Genomic DNA, 8,640 nt, shown 5'->3' on the forward strand with positions numbered 1-8,640 from the left:
CACTGTAGCAGGATGGCATTAACCATGAACGTACCAATAACCACGTTGGGAGCCTCGGCCGCTGACTCGGCCGTCACGTGGTTCACCCTGCCCTGAGCTGGGGCCTTGGGCGGTGCTGCACGCCCTTGCTGTCCCGCCTGCGCCTTCCGAGGGCAGACGTTGGCGTAGTGCCCTGGCTCGCCGCAGTGGAAGCACACTCGAGGAAGTGCCGGAGCCTGCTGCCCAGGAGGAGGAGTGGGTGCCCCTGCCTCTGAGCTGGTGGAGCCGGAGGCGCCGGAAGCCTCTGACCCTGTCCCGCCTGCTGCTGCTGCTGAGGACGAGGCGGGTACTGCTGCCGCTGCTGGTACTGCTGGGGCGGCCTCTGCTGCTGCTGCTGCGGAGGGTACTGGTAGCGGGGACGGGTGTTGCTGCCCGAAGGGGATGGAGCCATCTTCCTCTTCTTATCCTCAATCTCCCGGCGCTTGCGCTCGGTGTTGAGGGCCGCATCAACCAGCTGGTTGAAGTTGTCGAAGCGGTGGTTCAGCAGCGCATACTGGATGTGATCATCCAGTCCCTCCTTGAAGTACTCCTGCTTATCGCTATCACGAGCGACGTCAGCAGGGGCGTAGCGGGCAAGCTGAAGGAAACGGTCACGATACTCCGTCACCGTCATAGATCCCTGAAATAACGAACACAGATAACAAGGATAGAAATCGCTTCATTGATCAGGTTTACCAAAAGAAATCGAGGATGGATCAAGCTCAAAAGAAATGGTAGGGAATTCCGTTGAATTTCACCTGCTTAAGAGCACGGAACTCCTTCTGCTTCATCTTCATGATGCCCTCAGGAATGTGATGGTTCCTGAAACGCTCGCGGAACTGGTCCCACGTGAGGGCCTCACGATCCCGAGCGGGTAGGACTCCCACCAGTCAAGAGCGGAACCTCGCAGCTGCCCTGCTGCGTACAGAACCCGCTCCCGGTCGTCGCACTGCGCAACAACCAACTGGCGCTCCACCGAACGAAGCCAGTCGTCCGCCTGGAGTGGGTCCGTGGCGTGAGAGAAGGTCGGAGGGTGACCTCTCAGAAAATCCGCACGCCTGTCACGGGGCTGAGGCGGCGGAGGAGGCGGTGGCTGAGCGTGGATCTGCTGCAGAGCCTGAACTGTGTTGTTCAGGGTAGCCATCATCTGCATCTGGAGCTGGAAGAACTGCTCCGGGGTCAGTGGTGGCGGCATCGGCAGCGGCTGACCGGTACCCTGGTCGTTCTGTTCCTGCTGGTCAGGACCGGAACCGGTGCGCCTGGTGTTCACCATCTGATTGCAACAAACGAAATTTATGAGAATCAGATACCGTGCAGCTGCGGAAATGAAACTTCGGAAAGAGATGTCAGAAAGAAAGGAATATAGGTTTTACCCCCAACGTTCTAACTCAATTTTTATTATTTAGTTCAAGTTGGGTTAGGTCGATTTGCATGAACAAGTTTAACTACTAGCCTATGCAATCAACCAAAAATCCAAATCAAACATTTGCACAATAACAAACATTCAATATTCACAACTTAGTCGAGTTTTCCACACTACTCGACTAACACACTCGTTCTAGCGTATTTTTATCGGGACAACTTAAACTTATAACTTACAAGATTATGCGACTCAGGCCAACGTCTAAGGAAAGATCAAGCTATAGACTCAAGGAATGGGAGCAGAAAAACGATGGTTGAGGATTTGCGGAGGCGAGCAAGAGAACAGAAGTCCTAAACTCGGCCAATTCTACCTAGGCTTCGTCCTACAGTCGACATGGCTCTGATACCAATCTGTCACACCCGATTTATAAGAACATAAATCGAGCAATCATATATGCGCCAGGATCAAGTCACGCATATATACAACAGATCATCAAGATATCACAACACATGTCACGAATAACATTAATATAAATCGTAAACGAATCATAAATGAATTATTTTATTACAACCGAATCAAGAATCGGTTCAAGAGTTGCGGAAGCGTAAAAGAGATACATGAAGAGCTGGGCGCCACAGGGACGTCGACTGGGAGACAAACGCCTAGAAGTCGTCGAAGCCGCTGACGTAGTCCTCCACATTGCCGGGCACTGAGCAGCAGTCGAAGATATCCAAAATAGAACAGAAGAGTAGAGAGGCAAGTGTGAGTACAAACTCGTACTTAACAAGTATAACACGAGCATGAGGCTCTAAGGTTAGCTGACTCAACTGCATTAGCTTTTAGTCTTGGCAAATTTTATTTAAGCTAATTACTACAAGTGGATGAATTACCATAAACCCAATTGCATAATAAATTAATCAATATTAATTAAGAACTACTGAGAACCATCCAAACCAACACCACCCGGGGAATCGCCCTCGTCAAAGGTTGATAACCCCACTAATCAGACGGAGGATCTGGGCTGCTCATGACTGTGAGCACAGCTGATATATCAGTTTTACACTCTCGAGAGGTTGCACAACTTTACCCACAAGTCGTGAGCTACGCTAGTTGTTCATCACACTTCCTTAGGTGAGATGGCTAGCAAGCACACTACGAGACCGTTACAAAGGATCACGTTGGTAAGGTGTAACCGCTAAGGATTCTGGATCAGCGACGATGGGGCCCACCTCCGGGGGTACAAGACACACAGCACAGACCAAGCCGGAGGAGCAGGGACCATTGAAGCTTACCACCCCTCTTGCCCACGCAGGTAAGTTACTCCCGAACCAACACGACCTAATTAGTAAGTCAAGACCGTCCCATTCCAGTCTTGTGGTTGCGCGGTTGTCCCAGGTTGTCGCTCTATGAACCGGTCCTTATGGAGAGTGGCCAACCAAGCACTAAGCACCGTGCTGGCCCCCTAAACCATGTTTCTAACAAAAACATATTTTTAGGACGCACAAACCACTCAAGCACACAGCACAGAGGGTCGGCTCCAGAATTAAGTTGCATAAGACCATTAACAAAATTAATTAAAAAGGACCAAGTGTGTCATAGCGCAGCAACCTAGCACAACTAACCAAAATGCAACCCAAAGGATATATATAGGATATAAAGTGGCTAGGAAAGTCCTTATAGGTATACAGTATTAAAATGCAGTATGAACTTGTATTAAAAAGTGATAGGAGGTTCATGTTATACTTGCCTTCCTCGTACTCTCCTGGCTGCTGCTCGAAGTGTTCGGAAGACGGCTGCTCCTGGTACTGCTCCAAAGGCTCCGCGTCTACTCACGATCGTCAAACATAGTCCACACATACACACATGCACAAACGATAGCAAAACATAAGAAAACAGTACAACATTACATGGAAACAGCACATGAAACTAGCCTAGAACTAATCTACGCGTTACAACGATCACGTGGATATAAAGAACATCTAAAACGGAGCTAAAACGTGAAAACTGCGCTTAAAACAGGATCCAGGGACCTAATTGTAAGAAAAACAGGACTTCCAGGGGCTTCTGGACAAAACCGAGGACTAAAACGTAATTAAAGCATAGACTCAGGGGCTAGCTGGTTAGAAACCTCAGGCTGGACGGCGGGTTAGATTTCCAGAGAAGCCAGGGGCCTAAACGCATAAAACAGGACCTATCCGTAATTATTTTTGACTCACGGGTGGACGGCGGGTTGATTCCTAGAAAACCCGGGGGTTCTTTAGCAAAAGAAGCGGCTGAAGCGTTATCTTCTATTCTGGATCGCTGGATTAAGATCGGACGGCTCAGATTAGATCCGTCCCGCGAAAGGGTATCTGCGGATCTGGACGCTCGGATCAAAATCGGACGGCTCAAGAGAGATCTAGGGCTTGCACTCACGCGGGCCACAGGATTTAAAACGTGTGGCTGAGATCTGCACCTGACCGAGATCTAATCCGATCCGTCGGTTTGAAATCGTGCGGCGCGGGTTGAGTACCGGTCTGGATCTAATCCAGACCGTTAGGATTGGATCGGACGGCGGACAGATCTCCGGCCGGTTCCGGCGGGGGAGGGGCGTCGGGCGCGGCGGAGGCTCGCCGGAGCACTTGCAATCGGGCGTTTCCGGCCTTAGTTCGGGACAAGGCTAGCACGGGGAGAGGGAGGTGAACACGGGGAACCCACTTGGGGCAAAAGGGAGCTGAAGCGGTGGCCGTAGCGGCCGGGCGACGGCGGCGTGCGGCTAGGGTACTCCGGTGAGCGCGCGCGGCCGCGGAGGAGCGGAACCGAGGAAAAAAGAGAGGCGGGGGAGGATCCTTACCACCCCGGGGTGAGTTCCCGAGGCTTGGACGACGGCGGCGACCAACGAGGAGGCGGGACGGCGGCGGCCCGGGGCGCGCGGCGGCGGCGAGCGCGATTGGCGGCTAGGGTTAGGCGTGCGGGGTGTGGCGGCGACGGGGGAGAACCCTAGGTGCAGGCGGCGGCTTTGTAAGGCGGCTGCGGTGCTCTGGCGAGCGGGCCCAGAGGAAGAAGCTCGCCGGAATCCTCGGAGAGGGGGTTGCGCCGGGGAAGAAGCAGGGGAGGAGGGGGGGGATGACCGGTGGGTCCAGCTCGCCAGAGAGAGAGGGCGAGCGGGAGAGGGCGCTAGCTCGGGCTGAGGGGGGAGATGGGCCTCGGCTTGGCCCACGCGGGGAGGAAGGGAGGGCCCGGGATGTAAGGAAAGAGGGAAGGGGGCCCAGGGGAGAAAAGAGAGGGGAGAGAGGGCCCGCGGACAGGGAGAGGAGGGGAGAGTTGGGCCCGAGGGAAGAGAGGGGAAAAGGAGAGTGGGCCGGGCTGGGAGAGGGTTGGGCTGCTTCTCTTTTATCCTTTCTTCTTTCCTTTTCTTTTCCTATACTCTACCCATTCAAACAAAATCCTTTGAATTCAAATACCATTTGAATTCAAATCTACACCCTCAACACAAATAAAACAATGCTGCGGCATGAATGCACAAACACTTTAATCCTATGATAAATTTTATTTTCTTGTGTTATAAAATTACTTTAAATACGAGATAAACTAGAGAAAACCCTGGAAAATTTATTCGAGCCCAAATAAATTAATTAAAATTTGAGGAAATTACCTTAGGGTGTTACAACCAGCCGCCGGGGTTTGCGATCCCCAGCAAGGAGGGTAAGGCGCTATGTCTGCGCAAGGCCCTCTATGGCTTGCGGCAGGCCCTGAGGGCGTGGAACGCCAAGCTGGATTCCACGCTCAAGGGGATGGGCTTCGAGCAAAGCCCGCACGAGGCGGCCATCTACCGGCGGGGCAAAGGAGGCAATGCCCTGCTGGTGGGTGTCTACGTTGATGACTTGGTGATCACCGGCACCAAGAATGCGGAGGTGGCGGCGTTCAAGGAGGAGATGAAGGCCACCTTCCAGATGAGCGACCTGGGGCCTCTCTCCTTCTACCTGGGGATCGAGGTGCACCAGGACGACTCCGGGATCACACTTCGACAGACCGCCTACGCCAAGCGCGTCGTCGAGCTCGCTAGGCTCATCGACTGCAACCTAGCTCTTACTCCGATCGAGGAAAGGCTGAAGCTGAGCCGTGACAGCACGGCGGAGGAGGTAGACGCTACTCAGTACCGGCGTCTTGTGGGGAGCCTCCGCTACCTCGCCCACACACGGCCGGACTTGGCGTTCTCCGTCGGCTACGTCAGTCGGTTCATGCAGCGACCGACGACGGAGCACCAGCAGGCCGTGAAGAGGATCATTCGCTATGTTGCGGGGACTCTCGACCATGGTCTCCACTACCCGAGGTGCCCTGGAGCGGCACACTTCGTCGGGTACAGCGACAGCGACCACGCCGGCGACATCAACACCAGCAAGAGCACGAGCGGGATCCTCTTCCTCCTCGGCAAGTGCCTCGTGAGCTGGCAGTCGGTCAAGCAGCAGGTGGTGGCCTTGTCCAGCTGCGAGGCCGAGTACATAGCGGCCTCCACCGCGTCGACTCAGGCGCTCTGGCTCGCTCGACTGCTTGGTGATCTACTCGGCAGAGACACTGGAGCAGTGGAGCTCAGGGTGGACAGCAAGTCCGCTCTGGCCTTGGCGAAGAACCCCGTTTTCCACGAACGGAGCAAGCACATCCGGGTGAGGTATCACTTCATCCGAGGTTGCTTGGAGGAAGGAAGCATCAAGGCGAGCTACATCAACACCAAGAATCAGCTTGCGGATCTGCTCACCAAGCCCCTTGGGAGGATCAAGTTCCTTGAGCTTTGCTCCAGGACTGGGATGGTCCAATCTTCCTACAAGATGGCCCAATCTTCCCACAAGACGACGCACAAGATTTAGGGGGAGAATGATGGATAAGTCCTTGCTGCTGATCTTTGTGGTCCTTAGCAGCAGTTAGCATCTTGTAGTCCTTAGTCCTTAGCAGCAGTTAGCATCTTGTAGTCCTTAGCATCTTGGACTGCAGGCATCTTGGACTGTAGGACAGCAGTTACTGTCCTCTCTAGGACAGCAGTTAGTGTCCTCTCTAGGACAACAGTTAGACTAATGTTAGACTAGCATTATTGGCCTCGTTGCTGCCCAGCAGCCTGCTGTATATATATGTGGCCACCCCTCCCGTTGGAAGGCATGGCATTGTGAGTGTGAATGAAGAAAAATCCAGAAAACTTCCCCAACTTGAGTGTCATCCTCTCAGGTCAATAAGAGTGAAAATTGAGCTACTAGCACCATCAACGGACGATACGAATTGTCCTTCATAGCCATCTTCAGAACCAGTGAGTCCATTTCAAGATCACCGTATCTTACTCATACCGAGGTGCAGCTTTGGCCCCTTGCAGGCACGCTCTTATTTCTGCTTGAAGAGCATTTGTTTGGTGCGATAAATTGCCAGCCCTGGCACAGATTACTTCTCCATCTCCATCCCGTATCACATATCCCCACCCTCCTTCACCTGTGCTAGCCGAGAAAGCTCCATCAGAATTGATCTTAACAAAGTCATCAGTTGGTTTCTGCCAACTCTGAATTGCCTTGCTTATGCACACTTTTTCGGTGGCTTCCAGATGCAGAAATTCCTCTGCATTTCTCTGAATCAAGTATATTAGGTCCTGCGACTCTCTTCTCTTCTCCCCTTCTCTGATTCTGTTCCTTTCATTCCACCAATGCCAAAGCAAAACAACCAATTTCATTTGCACCTCCCCGTTCAACTGCAAGATATGGTGAATAACCTCTAAGGGCGAGCTTTTGCCTGCCAGCAGCTCTCGCTGATCCTCCATCTGCACCCCTTACCAGACAGCTCTGACATGTTTACACTTGAAGAACATGTGCCCACCATCTCCAATCAGTCTGTTACATACCACACAACGTGTATCTACCTCCGTGCCCCTATGCTCCAGCACTCGCCTCAAAGCCAAGCTGTTGTGCGCAAACCTCCATAAAAAGTGCCTTATTTTGCTAGGGCACTTTATTTTCCACAACTTCTTCAACTCCAGATTAATCGCAGGCCCGCCACTCGAGGATGATGCGACTCCCCTCCTGGTACTCCTCTTCTCATGGTCATTCTGAACTCTGTATGCTGATTTGACCGAGAAGTTGCCTCTGTTGTCATAGTGCCACGCCACTAGATCATCCAGATCATGGTGCGCCGGAGTCGACAGAACAATGTCCACATCTTGTGGCCAGAAAGTTTGCCGACCCAACTTATTATCCCATTCACTAGTAGCCGGATCAATCAACTCCTCCACAGGACTCAAGACATTGTGCCCCTTCGGTGTTATTGGTTTTCTGGACCACTCCTAGGAAGCAATGGATCTGACCATATATGTATACTGCTTCCATTACCCACTCGCCATATCACACCTCTATTCAACATATCAATACCTTTCAGAATGCTCCTCCATGTATATGACATGTTTCTGCCTGCTTTTGCTTGAAGAACATCGCTATTTGGGAAATACCTCGCCTTCAGAACTTTTGCACACAAGGAGTCTGGAGCCCCTAGTTAGTCCCCCTTCACATGCACCCGACGTGTGCGATACTCTATAAACGGAGCCCCTAGTTTGTGTGCCAATATCCACAATCCCTGCTTGATACTCCCTGCTGTCTGCCAAATGCAGCAACTCGTAAACCATATGTGCTTGTAATGCCTAGATTCTGCTCAGGGCTTATCAAATGCGAACGTGATCTTATCAAATCGTCAAGTAGAATATATGAATCAAATGTCGTGATATGACGCCAAACAAGGAGCACTCTAGCTGTAGAAAGAAAAATAGCTCCACTCCACCAACTCCAGATTTTTTCAGCTCCACTCCACCAACTCCAGTAAAATAAGGAGTTGTTCTGTGTGTTTGGTTGATTGGCTAACTCCAGCTCTACAAAAGGGAGGGTTTGGAAAGAATAGTCTTTTTTGCCCTTTCTTTTTTTCCCGTGCTATAGTCTTCGCTACAATAACCGAAAATGTAACATGCAACATTACTTTGCAAAGTGAGAATAGTATTCTTTTTGCATAGATAATTTGCAAGTTCACATGCAAAATTAGAATAATAAACTTTGCCGATTAGTTCCAACCAAGAGAAAGTGCGGTGGCCAGCTCATCATGAAATACATCTATAGACGGAGCGTTGATTGCGGATGTTGACCCATCAGACGCCGATGATGAAACCGTATATTTGTTGTATCTTTCAAGTATTTGTTGTATCTTTCCAGTTTAAGACACAGCACAAGTGATAATCAAAATCAGATGGAAATTTCAGAAATCGTCAT

This window comes from Panicum hallii, chromosome 6 (assembly GCF_002211085.1).
Source record: "Panicum hallii strain FIL2 chromosome 6, PHallii_v3.1, whole genome shotgun sequence".
NCBI classification, from domain to species: Eukaryota; Viridiplantae; Streptophyta; class Magnoliopsida; order Poales; family Poaceae; genus Panicum; species Panicum hallii.